Genomic DNA, 13,592 nt, shown 5'->3' on the forward strand with positions numbered 1-13,592 from the left:
TACAATGAAAACAACCTTAGCAATTGTGGGGATGACTTACAATGGACTGAAACACCTGAGCCTATAGACATTAAGAAAGAGGATGTGCTGGAGGATTTGAAAGGTATTAAATTAGTTAAGTCACCAGGATCAGATGAGATATACCCAAGGCTACTGTGGGAAGTGAGGGAGGAGATTGCTGAGCCTCAGATGATGATCTTTGCATCGTCAATAGGGACAGAAGAAGTACCAGAGGATTGGAAGGTTGTAAATGTTGTTCTCTTGTTCAAGAAAGGGAATAGAGATAACCCAGAAGATTATAGACCAGTGAGTTTTACTTCAGCTGTGGACAAGTTGTTGGAGAAGATCCTGAGAAGTAGGATTTATAAGCACTTGGAGGGACATAATCTGATTAAGGATAGTCAGCATGGCTTTGTCAAGGGCAGGTCGTGTCTTATGAACCTGATTGAATTCTTTGAGGATGTAACAAAACACATTGATGAAGGTAGAGCACTGGATGTAACATATATGGATTTCAGCAAGGCATTTGATAAGATTCCCCATGCAAGGCTTATTCAGAAAATGTTGAGGCATGGGATCTAAGGAGACCTTGCTTTGTGGATCCAGAAATGTCTTGCCCATAGAAGGCAAAGGGTGGCTGTGGATGGCTCGTATTCTGCATGGAGGACAGTGACAAGTGGTGTTCTGCAGGGATTTGTTCTGGGACCCCTCTTCTTTGTGATTTTTGTATGTGACCTGGATGAGGAAGTAGAGGGGTGGGTTAGTAAGACTGCTGATGACACAAAAGTTGGAGATGTTGTGGATAGTTTGGAGGGTTGTCAAAGGTTACATGAGACATTGATAGGATGCAGAACTGGGCTGAGAAGTGGAAAATGGAGTTCAACCCAGATACGTGTGAAGTGATTCATTTCAGTACATCAAATTTTAAGTTAGAATATAATATTAATGATAAAACTCTTGGCACTGTGGAGGATCAGTGAGATCTTGGGGTCAATGTCCAGAGGTGTATGGTGTGATGGCCTTCATCAACCATGGGACTGAGTTCAAGAGCCGTGAGGCAATGTTACAGCTATAGAGGACCCTGGTCAGACCCCACTTGGAGTACTGTGCTCAGCTCTGGTTACCTCACTACAGGAAGGATGTGGATACTGTAGAGAGAGCGCAGAGGAGATTTACAAGGATGTTGCCTGGATTGGGGAACACGCTTTATGAGAATAGGTTGAGTGAACTCGGCCTTTTCTCCTTGGAGCGATGGAGAATGAGAGGTGACCTGATAGAGGTGTACACGGTGATGAGAGGCATTGATCGTGTGGATAGTCAGAGGCTTTTTCCCAGAGCTGAAATGGCTAACATGAGAGGGCACAGTTTTAAAGTGCTTAGAAGTAGGTACAAGGGGAATGTCAGGGGTAAGTTTCTCACACAGAGTGTGGTGGGTGTGTGGAATGCACCACCAATGACAGTGGTGGAGGTGGATACAATAGGGTCTTTTTAGAGACTCTGAGATAGGTACATGGAGCTTAGAAAAATAGAGGGCTTTGTGGTAGGGAAATTCTAGGCAGTTTCTAGAGTAGGTTACATGGTCAGCACAACATTGTGAGCTGAAGGCCTTGTAATGTACCCTTCTATGTGATTTTTATGTTTCTAGGTTCCTTGTACATTTGCATTCACTATATATATGCTGCATTAATTTTAGAGACCAGCTGTTTGTATTGCATTACTGGGAGTGACCGATGGAAGGGAAGCTCCATGGTCCTGATGCAGGTTTCAACATGAAATGCAAACACTTCATACCCTCCCTACTGATGCTGTTTCACCAACTGAGTTCCTGCAGTAGATGGTACGTTGTTTCCAGATAGTATGTAACTTCCCAGATGGCAGGGTCGGGGATGTCTCAGATCGGGTCTACAGACTCTAAATGGGGAGGGGGTGAGCAGCCAGAAGTCTTGGTACATATTAGTACCAACAAAATAGATAGGAAAAGGGATGAGGTCCTGGAGAGAGAACATTGGGAGCTAGGTAGAAAGCTGAGAAGCAGGACCTCCAGGGTGGTAATCTCTGGATCGCTGCCTGTGCCTCGTGCCAGTCAGTGTAAAAATAGGATGATTTGGCAGATGAATGCATGGCTGAGGAATTGGACCTGGGGTCAGGGTATCAGATTTCTGGGTCATTGAGATCTCTTCTGGGAAATGTATGACCTGTACAAAAGGGACACCTGAACCCGAGTGGGAGCAATATCCTTGCAGGCAGGTTTACTAGAGCTGTTAGGGAAAGTTTAAGCTAATTTGGCAGTAGGCGAAGCAGTTGGGATACACATAGATGCAGTGTGTAGTGAGACTGTTACTGGGGTCAGGCAAATGACAGGACAAAATTGCAGACAGTGGGATGAGTTGAAGAGTACCACGAGGGCAAATTTGAAAGGGTGATGCATACAGGACTGAAGTGTTATATTTGAATGCACACAATACGGAATAAGATAGATGATCTTGTAGTGTAGTTAGAGATTGGCAGGTATGATGTTGTTGTTGTCTGAAAGAAGATTACAGCTGAGAGCCTAACAACCAAGGACTCACATTGTATCGAAAGGACAAGCAGGTAGGCACAGGGGGTGAAGTGGCTCTGTTGATAAAAAATTAAATCTTAGAAAGAGTTGACAAAAGATTGGAAGATGTAGAATCCTTGTGAGTAGAGTTAAGAACCTACAAGGGCAAAAAGACCCTGATGGCCCATTACAACTGTAGCATTACCTTTGCGACATGCTAATTTTAGCTCTTGATTCAACTTGCACCCTATATCCAGGTTACAGGCCTCCAAACAGTAGCCAGGGCTGGGAAATGAATATTCAAGGGTATACGTCCTATTGACTATTGAAAGGACAGACAGGTGGGCAGAGGGGGTGGGGTGGCTCTGCTGGTGAGGAATGAAATTCAGTCCCTTGCGAGGGGTGACATAGAATCAGGAGATGTAAAGTCAGTATGGATAGAATTGAGAAATTGTAAGGGCAAAAAGACCCTAATGGGAGTTAGCTACAGGCCCCCAAATAGTAGCCTGGATATAGGGTGCAAGTTGAATCAAGAACTAAAAGTAGCATGTCACAAAGGTAATGCTACGGTTGTTATGGGGGATTTCAACATGCAGGTATACTGGGAAAATCAGGTTAGTACTGGACCCCAAGAAAGGGAGTTTGTGGAGTGCCTCCGAGATGGATTCTTAGAACAGATTGTACTAGAGCCTACTAGGGAGAAGGCAATTCTAGATTTAGTGTTGTGTAATGAACCGATTTGATAAGGGAACTCGAGGTAAAGGAGCCATTAGGAGATAGTGACCATAATATGATAAGATTTAATCTACAATTTGAGAGGGAGAGGGGAAAATTGGAAGTGTCAGTATTACAGTTGAACAAAGGCAACTATGGAGTCATGCGGAAGGAAATGGCCAAAATTGACTGGAAGGATACCCTAGCAGGGATGGTAGTGGAACAACAATGGCAGGTTATTTCTGGGAATAATACAGAAGGTGCAGGATCATTTCATTCCAAAGAGGAAGAAAGATTCTAAGGGCAGTAGGCAGTAGGACTGTGGCTAACAGGGGAAGTCAAGGACCGTTTCAAAAATAAAAGAGAAGTATAACATAGCAAAGATGAGTGGGAAGCCAGAAGATTGGGAAACTTTTAAAGAGCAACAGAAGATAACTAAAAAGGCAATACAGGGAGAAAAGATAAGGCACGAAGGTAAGCTAGCCAAGAATATAAAGGAGGATAGTAAAAGCTTCTTTTGGTATGCGAAGAGGAAAAAATTATTTAAAACCAAAGTTGGGCCCTTGAAGGCAGAAATGGGTGAATTTATTATGGGGAACAAGGAAATGGCAGACGAGTTAACAGGTACTTTGGATCTGTCTTCACTAGGGAAGACACAGACAATCTCCCAGATGTAATAGTGGCTAGAGGACCTAGGGTAACGGAGGAACTGAGGGAAATTCACATTAGGCAGAAAATGGTGTTGGGTAGACTGATGGGACTGAAGGCTGATAAATCCCCAGAGCCTGATGGTCTGCATCCCAGGGTACTTAAGGAGGTGGCTCTAGAAATCGTGGATGCATTGGTAATCATTTTCCAATGTTCTATAGATTGAGGATCAGTTCCTGAAGATTGGAGGGTAGCTAATGTTATCCCACTTTTTAAGAAAGGAGGGAGAGAGAAAACAGTGAATTATAGAGCAGTTAGCCTGACATCAGTGGTGGGGAAGATGCTGGGGAAAATGAAATAACAGCACATTTGGATAACAGTAACAGGATCGGTCCGAGTCAGCATGGACTTATGAAGGGGAAATCATGCTTGACTAATCTTCTGGAATTTTTTGAGGATGTAACTATGAAAATGGACAAGGGAGAGCCAGTGGATGTAGTGTACCTGGACTTTCAGAAAGCCTTTGATAAGGTCCCACGTAGGAGATTAGTGGGCAAAATTAGAGCACATGGTATTAGGGGTAGGGCACTAACATGGATAGAAAATTGGTTGGCAGGCAGGAAACAAAGAGTAGGGATTAATGGATCCTTTTCAGAATGGCAGGCAGTGACTAGTGGAGTATTGCAAGGCTCGGTGCTGGGACCACAGCTAATTACAAGAGACATTAATGATTTAGATGAAGGGATTAAAAGTAACATTAGCAAATTTGCAGATGACGCAAAGCTGGGTGGCAGTGTGAAATGTGAGGAGGATGTGCGGAGAATGCAGGGTGACTTGGACAGGTTGGGTGAGTGGGCAGATGCATGGCAGATGCAGTTTAAAGTGGATAAATGTGAGGTTATCCACTTTGGTGGCAAGAACAGGAAGGCAGATTACTATCTGAATGGTGTCAAGTTAGGAAAAGGGGAAATACAATGAGATTTAGGTGTTCTTGTACATCAGTCACTGAAAGTAAGCATGCAGGTACAGCAGGCAGTGAAGAAAGCTGATGGCATGTTGGTCTTCATAATAAGAGGAGTTGAGTATAGGAGCAAAGAGGTCCTTCTGCAGTTGTACAGGGCCCTGGTGAGACCACACCTGGAGTATTGTGTGCAGTTTTGGTCTCCAAATTTGAGGAAGGACATTCTTGCTATTGAAGGAGTGCAGCATAGGTTCACGAGGTTAATTCCTGGGATGGTGGGACTGTCATACGTTGAAAGATTGGAGCGACTAGGTTTATATACACTGGAATTTAGAAGGATGAGAGGGGATTTGATTGAAACATATAAGATTATTAAAGGATTGGACATGCTAGAGGCAGGAAACATGTCCCAGTGTTGGGGGAGTCCGGAACCAGAGGCCACAGTTTAAGAATAAGGGGTAGGCCATTTAGAACAGATTTCAGGAAAAACTTTTTCACCCAGAGAGTTGTGGATCTATGGAATGATCTGCCTCAGAAGGTAGTGGTGGCCAATTCTCTGGATGCTTTCAAGAAAGGGTTAGATAGAGCTCTTAAAGATTGCAGAGTCAAGGGATATGGGGAGAAGGCAGGAACGGGGTACTGATTGTGTTTGACCAGCCATGATCACATTGAATGGCGGTGCTGGCTCGAAGGGCCAAATGGCCTACTCCTGCACCTATTGTCTATTGTCTATTGGGATACAAATTATACCAGGAGACCAAAATGGCATGCCAAAAAGGCAATGTTATGATAGCAATGGGGGATTTCAATTTTTCTTTATTTGTTTACAGGATGTGGGTGTCGCCAGCTAAGCCAGCATTTATTGCCTATCCCTAGTTGCCCTTGAGAAGGTGGTGATAAGTCTTCTTGAACCACGGCTATCCCCAAGGGGTAGGTACACCCACAGTGCTGTTAGGGAGGGGATTCCATGATTTTGACCCAGCGACAGTGAAGGAACGGTGATATGTTTCCAAGTCAGGATGGTGAGGGACTTGGAGGGGGATTTCCAAGTGGTGGTGTTCCCAGGTATCTGCTGTTCTCGTGGTGGTCGTGGGTCTGGAAGGTGCTGTTTTGGTGTGTTGTTGCAGTGCATCTTGTGGATAGTACACACTGCTGCAACTGTCCGTCGATGGTGGGGGGATTGGATGCTTGTGGAAGGGGTACCAATCAAGTGGGCTGCCTTGGACTGGATGGTGTCGAGCTTCTGGAGTGTTGATGGAGCTGCACTCATCCAGGCGAGTGGCGAGTATTCCATTACACTCCTGACCTGAGCCTTGCAGATGGTGGATGGGCTTTGGGGAGTCAGGACGTGAGTTACACACTGCAGGATTCCTGGCCTTTGACCTGCTCTGGTAGCCACAGTGTTTATGTGGCTAGAACAGTTCAGTTTCCTGTCAGTGGTAACCCCCAGGATGTTGATAGTAGGGGATTCAGTGATGGTGATGCCACTGAATGTCAGGGGACGATGGTTAGAGCCTCTCTTGTTGGAGATGGTCATTGCCTGGCACTTGTGTGGCTCAAATATTACTTGCCACTTGTCAGGCCAAGTCTGGATATTGTCCAGGTCCTGCTGCATTTGGGTCTGAACTGATTCGCTATATGAGCAGTCATGAATGCTGCAGAACATCGTGCAGTCATCTGCGAACATCCCCACTTCTGACCTTATGATGGAAGGAAGGTCATTGATGAAGCAGCTGAAGATGGTTGGTCCTAGGACACTTCCCTGAGGAACTCCTGCAGTGATGTCCGGAGGATGAGATGATTGACCTCCAACCACCACAACCATCTTCCTTTGTCAGGTATGATTCCAACCAGCGGAGGGTTTTCCCCCTAATTCCCATTGACTCCATTTTATCTAGGGCACCTTGACACCATACTCGGTCAAGTGATGCCTCGATGTCGAGGGCTATCACTCTCACCTCACCTCTGGTATTTAGCTCTTTGGACCATGTTTGGACTGAGGAGGTGATAAGGCCAGGAGCAGAGTGGCCTTGACGGAACCCAAATGGAGCCTCCGTAAGCAGGTTATTGCTGAGTAGGTGCTGCATGATAGCTCTGTTGATGATCCCTTCCATTACTTTGCTGATGATTGAGGATAGGCTGATAGGTGGTAATGGGCTGGGTGGGACATTACTGGGCAATTTTCCACGTTTCTGGGTAGATGCCGGTGTCGTAGCTATGCTGGAACAGCTTGGCTATTGGCACGTCAAGTTCCAGAGCACAGGTCTTCAGGACAATTTCTGGGATTTTGCCTGGGCCCATAGTTTTTGCAGTATCCAGTGCTTTCACCACCATTCACAGCTGGATGTGGCAGGACTACTGAGCTTGGATCTGATCCGTGGGTTGTGGGACCACTTAGCTCTGTCTGTTTCTTGCTGCTTATGGTGCTTGGCATGCGAGTAGTCCTGTATTGTGGCCTCACCAGGGAGACACTGCAACACCAGGCGTACTGCAATATGCCCTCCTGCACTCTTCATTGATCCCCTGGCCTGCTGGTGATGTTGAGTGGGGGATATGCTGGGCCATGGGGTTACAGATTGTAGTTGAGTACAGTTCTGCTGCCTCTGATGACCCACAGCACCTCATAGATGCCCAGACTTGGGCTGCTGGATCTGGTCGAAGTCGATCCCATTTAGCACGGTGGTAGTGCCACACAGTGCAGTGGAGGGTTTCTTCAATGTGGAGACGGGATTTAGTCTCCACAAATACTGTTCAGTGGTCACTTCTACCGATGCTGTCATGGACAGATGCTTCTGCGGCCGGCAGGTTGGTGAGAAGGAGGTCAAGTGTGTTTTTCCCTCTTGTTGGTTCCCTGACCGCCTGCTGTAGTCCCAGTCTAGTAGCTCTGTCCAGTAGGACCTGACCAGCTCGGTCTGTGGTGGTACGACAGAGCCACTCACATTGAAATCCCCACCCAGAGTACATTCTGTGCCCTTGCCACCCTCAATGCCTCCTCCAAGTGCTGCTCAACGTGGGGAAGTACTGATTCATCAGCTGAGAGAGGACGGGCCGTGGTAATCAGCAGGAGGTTTCCTTGCCCATGCTTAACCTGGTGCCATGAGACTTCATGGGTCCAGAGTCGATGTTGAGGGTTGCCAGGGCATCTCCCTCTCTACTGTAAACCTCTGCTAGGTCTATCCTGCCGGTGAGACAGTACGTACCCAGGAATAGTGATGGCGGAGTCTGGAATGATAACTGTAAGGTCCGATTCTGTCAGTACAACTTTGTCAGGCTGTTGTTTGACTAGTCTGTGAGACAGCTCTCCCAACTTTGGATCAAGTCCCCAGATGTTAGTCAGGAGGACTTTGCAGGATCAACAGGGCTGGTTTTGCCTTTGTCATTTCCACAGCCTAGGTCGTTGCTGGGTGGTCCGTTCGGGTTCATTCCTTATTATTTCCTTTTTAGCGGGTGGATACAACTGAATGGCTTGCTGGGCCATTTCAGAGGGCATTTAAGAGTCAACCACATTGCTGTGGGTCTGGAGTCACGTGTAGGCCAGACCAGGTAAGGACAGCAGCATTCCTCCCCTGAAGGACATGAGTGAAATTGCTGGTAGATTGGGAGAATCAGATTAATGCTGGATCCTGAGAGAGGGAATTTTTGGATTGCCTTTGCGATGGCTTTTTAGAGCAGCTTTTGGCTCAGCCCACTAGGGGAAAAGTAACTCTCGATTGGGTGTTGTGTGATGAATGTAGAGAGCTTAAAGTGAAGGAACCCTTAGGAGACAGTGATCATAAGATGATGGAATTCACCCTGCAATTTGAGAAGGAGAATCTAAAATCAGATGTATCAGTACTTCAATGGAGTAAAAAGAGTTACAGAGGCATGAGAGAGGAGCTGCCCGAAGCTGATTGGAAGCAGATACTAGCAGGGATGACTGCAGAATAGCAATGGCTGGAGTTTCCGAGATCAATTTGGAAGGCACAGAATAGATAAATTTTTCCAAAGATTAAGAAGTACTTGATAGGGAGGATGAGGCTACCATGGCTGACAAGGGAAGTCAAAATGGCATAAAAGATAAAGAGGGCATTTAACAAAACTTAGTGGGAATTTAGAGTATTGGGAAGCTTTTAGAGATCAGCCGAAGGCAACTAAAAAGCCATAAAGAGTGAAAAGTTGAAATATGAAGGTAAACTGGTCAATAATATAAAAGAGGAGACTAGAAGTTTCTGTTCAGTTGTATAAAGAGTAAAGGAGTGGATATTAGACCACTGGCAAATGACACAGAAGAGGTGGCAATGGGGGACAAAGAAATGGCAGACAAACTTAATAAATATTTTGTGACATCTTCACTGTGAAAGTAGGTCAGAAATTCAAAAGTGTCAGAGGGCAGATGTGAGTGTAGTTGCTATTTCTAAAGAAAAGGTGCTTCCAAGCTGAAAAACCTAAAGGTAGATAAATCATCTGGATTACACCCTAGGGTTCTGAAAGAGGTAGCTGAAGAGATTGTTGAGGACATAGAAAAGACTTTTCAAGTAATCACTAGATTCTGAAAGGATGAGAACATTGCAAGTGTCACTCCACTCTTTAAGAAGGGAGGAGGTATAAAAATGCAAATTATAGATTATAGGCTAGTTAGTCTGACTGCAGTGGTTAGGAAGATATTGGGGTTCATTATTAAAGATAAGTTTTCAGGATACTTGGAAGCACATGATAAAGTAGGTCGAAGTCAGCATGGTTTCCTTAAGGGGAAATCTTGCCAGACCAATCTGCTGGAATTCTTTGAGGGAATAACAAGCAGGATAGACAAGGAGATGGATATTGTTTTACTTGGGTTTTTGGAAAGCCTTTGACAAGGTACTGCACATGAAGCTGCTTAACAAGATAAGAAATCATGGTATTACAAGAAAGCTACTAGCATGGCTAGGGGATTGGCTGACTGGCAGGAGACAAAGGCTGGGAATAAAGGGGGCCTCTTCTGATTGGCTGTTGGTGAATAATGCTGTTCCACAAGGTTTGGTGTTGGGACTGCTTCTTTCATGTTATCTCTCAATGATTTGGATGATGGAATTGATAGCTTTCTGGCTGAGTACGTGGACAATACAAAGTTAAGTGGAGGGGCAGGTAGTGTTGAGGAAGTAGGGGGTCTGCAGAAGGACTTTGGTTGATTGGGAGAATGGGTAAAGGAGTGGCAGATGGAATATAGCAAGGGAAGTGTATGGTCATGCACTTTGGTAGAAAGAGTATTTTCTAAACAAGGAGAAAAATCAGAAAATCAGAGGGGCAAAGACACTTGGGAGTCCTTGTGCAGGATTCCTTAAAGTTAAATTCTAGATTGAGTTGGCAGTAAGGGAGACAAGCATTCTTTTCAAGAGGACTGAAATTAAGAGCAAAGATGTGATGCTGAGGCTTTACAAGGCATTAGACAGTCAACACTTGGAGTATTATAAGCAATTTGGGCCCCTTATCTAAAAAAAGATGTGTTGGCATTGGAGAGAGTTCTGAGGAGATTCATGAGAATGATCCTGGGAATGAAAGGGTTAATGATGTTTGATGAGGCAGGACCTGTACTCGCTGGAGTTTTGAAGAATGAGGTGGGGAATCCCATCGAAACCTATTGGATATTGAAAAGCCTAGACAGAGAGGATGTGTAGAGGATGTCTCCTATCATGGGGGACCAGAAGGTGCAGCCTTAGAATAGAAGGATGTCCATCTTGAGCAAAGAAAAGGAGGAATTTCTTTATCCAGAGAGTGGTGAATATGTGGAGCTACACGTGGTTGTAGAGGCCTAGTCATTGGGTATTCTTAAAGCGGAGGTTGATAGGTTCTTGATTAGTCAAATCGTTAAAGGTTACAGGAAGAAGTCAGGAGAATGGGATTGAGAGGGTTAATAAATCAGTCATGATGGAATGGCGGAGCGAACTCGATGAACCGATGGCTTATTCAGGTCCTAAGTCTTTTGGTCTTAATTAATGTTTAAGTGGGCCTATGGGTCAGCTTTGGGAATTGTAGGCATAATCATAAGATAAGCAAAGACCCCCTCCCACCCGAGTCATTCTCCCTTCTCCCCTCTCCCATTGGCAAGAAGATTGAGAAACCTGATGGCACCAACCACCAGACTCAGGGACAGCTTCGATCCCATTATCACCAAGATTTTCAATGGATGCTTGCTGCAAGATGAACTCCTGATCTCCCGATCTTCCTTGTCATGACCCCTGCAATTCATTTGTCTACAGCAAGGCCTTTAATTTCACTGTAATTGCAACACCGCATTCTGCATTCCGTTTTCTTTCTGTTACCTCCGTTTAATTATGCATTCTGATCTGTCTGAATGGCACGCAAAAAAAGCTTTTCACTGTATTTTGGCACATGGGAAATGAATAACTCAATATCAGTACCACTCTCCAGGACTGTTCCTGCAGCTGGCGTTGGTTATCCTGGAGTTTTGTAGATGATTGAAGATCCAAAGTACCACATCAGTCGTGGCAATTAAATTTATTTATAGATCATAGTGTACCTTTAAGTCTCTGATGATTGGTTGATGATCGAGTGATTGGCATCACTCTTTACAGAAGCACAGTGAGCAAGATCTTTTTTAACATGCAGCAAAAATGCTACAATGAAGTTCAGGTTTATTATCTCATTTTCATGTTAGTCCTTTACTCTCATAATTGCTGCTGTGCTCTCTTCTTGCTTTCAGTGGTTCTACCTAATTTGTGAAACCATGTTAATATTACTGTAATTGAGTAATTACCTTATTGACCTGACAACCTGCTCTCTCAAGGGTGTCGCTTCTATGCTGCCTGTTGCTTTCCAGTTAGGTCTAGGAGTGGGGTTGGAGTTTCTTCCTGACAAATTTTTAATTTTCTGCAGTTTTAACCCCTCCACTTTTTCCAAAGCCCACACATTCCCAGGTTTTAAAATTTATCCCCTCTCTCTGTGAATAATGTAATAAAAAAAAGGCAAGAAATAAAAGTTACCATCTGGACTGCTACTCTTTACTTGTCAAGAACAGAGTGTGTGCAAATTGGTTCAGGTTAATGATAATGGAATAAAATTAGATTAAAGAAAGCAGCACCAGAACGTTATCAAGCATCACAGGATTCCAATGACAGTCCATCTCACCCAAAGACCACAACACCTCTTCAGCCTTCACCATCTGAGCTAGAAGGCTCTCCGAGTAAGCCGGCATCCAGAAAAAATGTTCTGAAAGATATGTTTCTTTCAAACTATGCCTTTGAGAACATTCAATGAATATGTGTGACTGAACTCTGCATCACCTGCATCAGTTTCTATTCTAAGCATTTGTGTGTGAAATTCCAGACACTATTGCTGTCAACAGATTTGTATAGGAGACAAGTTGAAAATAGAAAACATTCACATCACTCCTACCTGCTATATACAATCTTAACATAATCATTTGAAAATGTGATACATATGTTTTACTCCTCATTCATATTGTATATTGAAAGTTAGAAGCTTCTGTTACTTAACCGTGAGTAAATACTTGAAAATCAGATTAGAGCACGGAAGAGTACAGCACAGAAACTGGCCCTTCAGCCCACAATGTTGTGCCAAAGCAGCTAAAAAGTAAATCAAAAACACTTAAAAATTAATCCCTCTTATGTACACAATGTCCATATCCTTCCACCTTCACATCCATCTGCCTATCAAAGCATCTCTTAAAAGCCTCTAATGAATTTACCTCTACCACCGTACCAGGCACCCACCACTCTGAGTTAAAAACTTACCCCTCACATCCCCTTTGAACCTACCCCCTTCCCACCTCACCTTCAATATATGCCCTCTGATAATGGACATTTCTACCTTGGGGGAAGAAAAGATACTTCCTGTCAAATCTATCTATGCTTTGCATAATCTTATAAACTTCTATCAGATCTCCCCTCAGCCTCCACTGTTCCAGAGAAAACAACCCAAGTTTATCCAGCCTCGCATGATAGCATATGTCCTCTAAACCAGATAGCATCCCGGTAAACCTTTTCTGCCCTCTTTCCAAAGCCTCAACTTTCTTTCTGCGGTGGGGCAATGAGAACTGTATGCAATACTCTACATGTGGCCTAACCAGAGGTTTTTAAAGTTGCAACATAACCTCTTGACTTTTGAAATCAATGTCTCGACTAATAAAAGCAAGGCCTTCGTAACCACCTTATCGACCTGTGTAGCCACTTTCAAGGAGCTATGAACTTGGACCCCAAGATCTCCATGCTCAGTAACACTCCTAAGGGTCTTGCCTTTAACAGTGTACTCTCTCCTTTCATTTGGCCTACCAAGGTGCAACCCCTCACATTTATCTGGATTAAACGCCATCTGCCATTTCTCTGTCCATATCTGCAACTGATCTGTAAATCTAACTGCATTCTTTGCCAGTCTTCTACACAATCCACAACTCCACCAACTTTGGTATCATCTACAAACTTACTGATCCACCCATCTACATTTTCACAAACAAAAGAAAATCTGCAGGTGCTCGAAATCAAAGTAACACACAAAATGCTGGAGGAACACGGCAGGTTAGGCAACATCTATGGAAAAGAGTAAACGGTCAACATTTTGGGTCAAGACCCTTCATCAGGACTGGAAAAACAGAGATGAGAAGCCAGAGGGAGGGAGGGGAGGAAGAAGTACAAGGTAGTAGGTGGTAGGTGAAACCAGGAGAGGGGAGAGTGAAGTAAAGAGCTGGGAAGTTGATTGGTGAAAGAGATAATGGGCTGGAGGAGGGCTAATCTGATC

Source organism: Hypanus sabinus, chromosome 20 (assembly GCF_030144855.1).
Source record: "Hypanus sabinus isolate sHypSab1 chromosome 20, sHypSab1.hap1, whole genome shotgun sequence".
Lineage (NCBI taxonomy): Eukaryota > Metazoa > Chordata > Chondrichthyes > Myliobatiformes > Dasyatidae > Hypanus > Hypanus sabinus.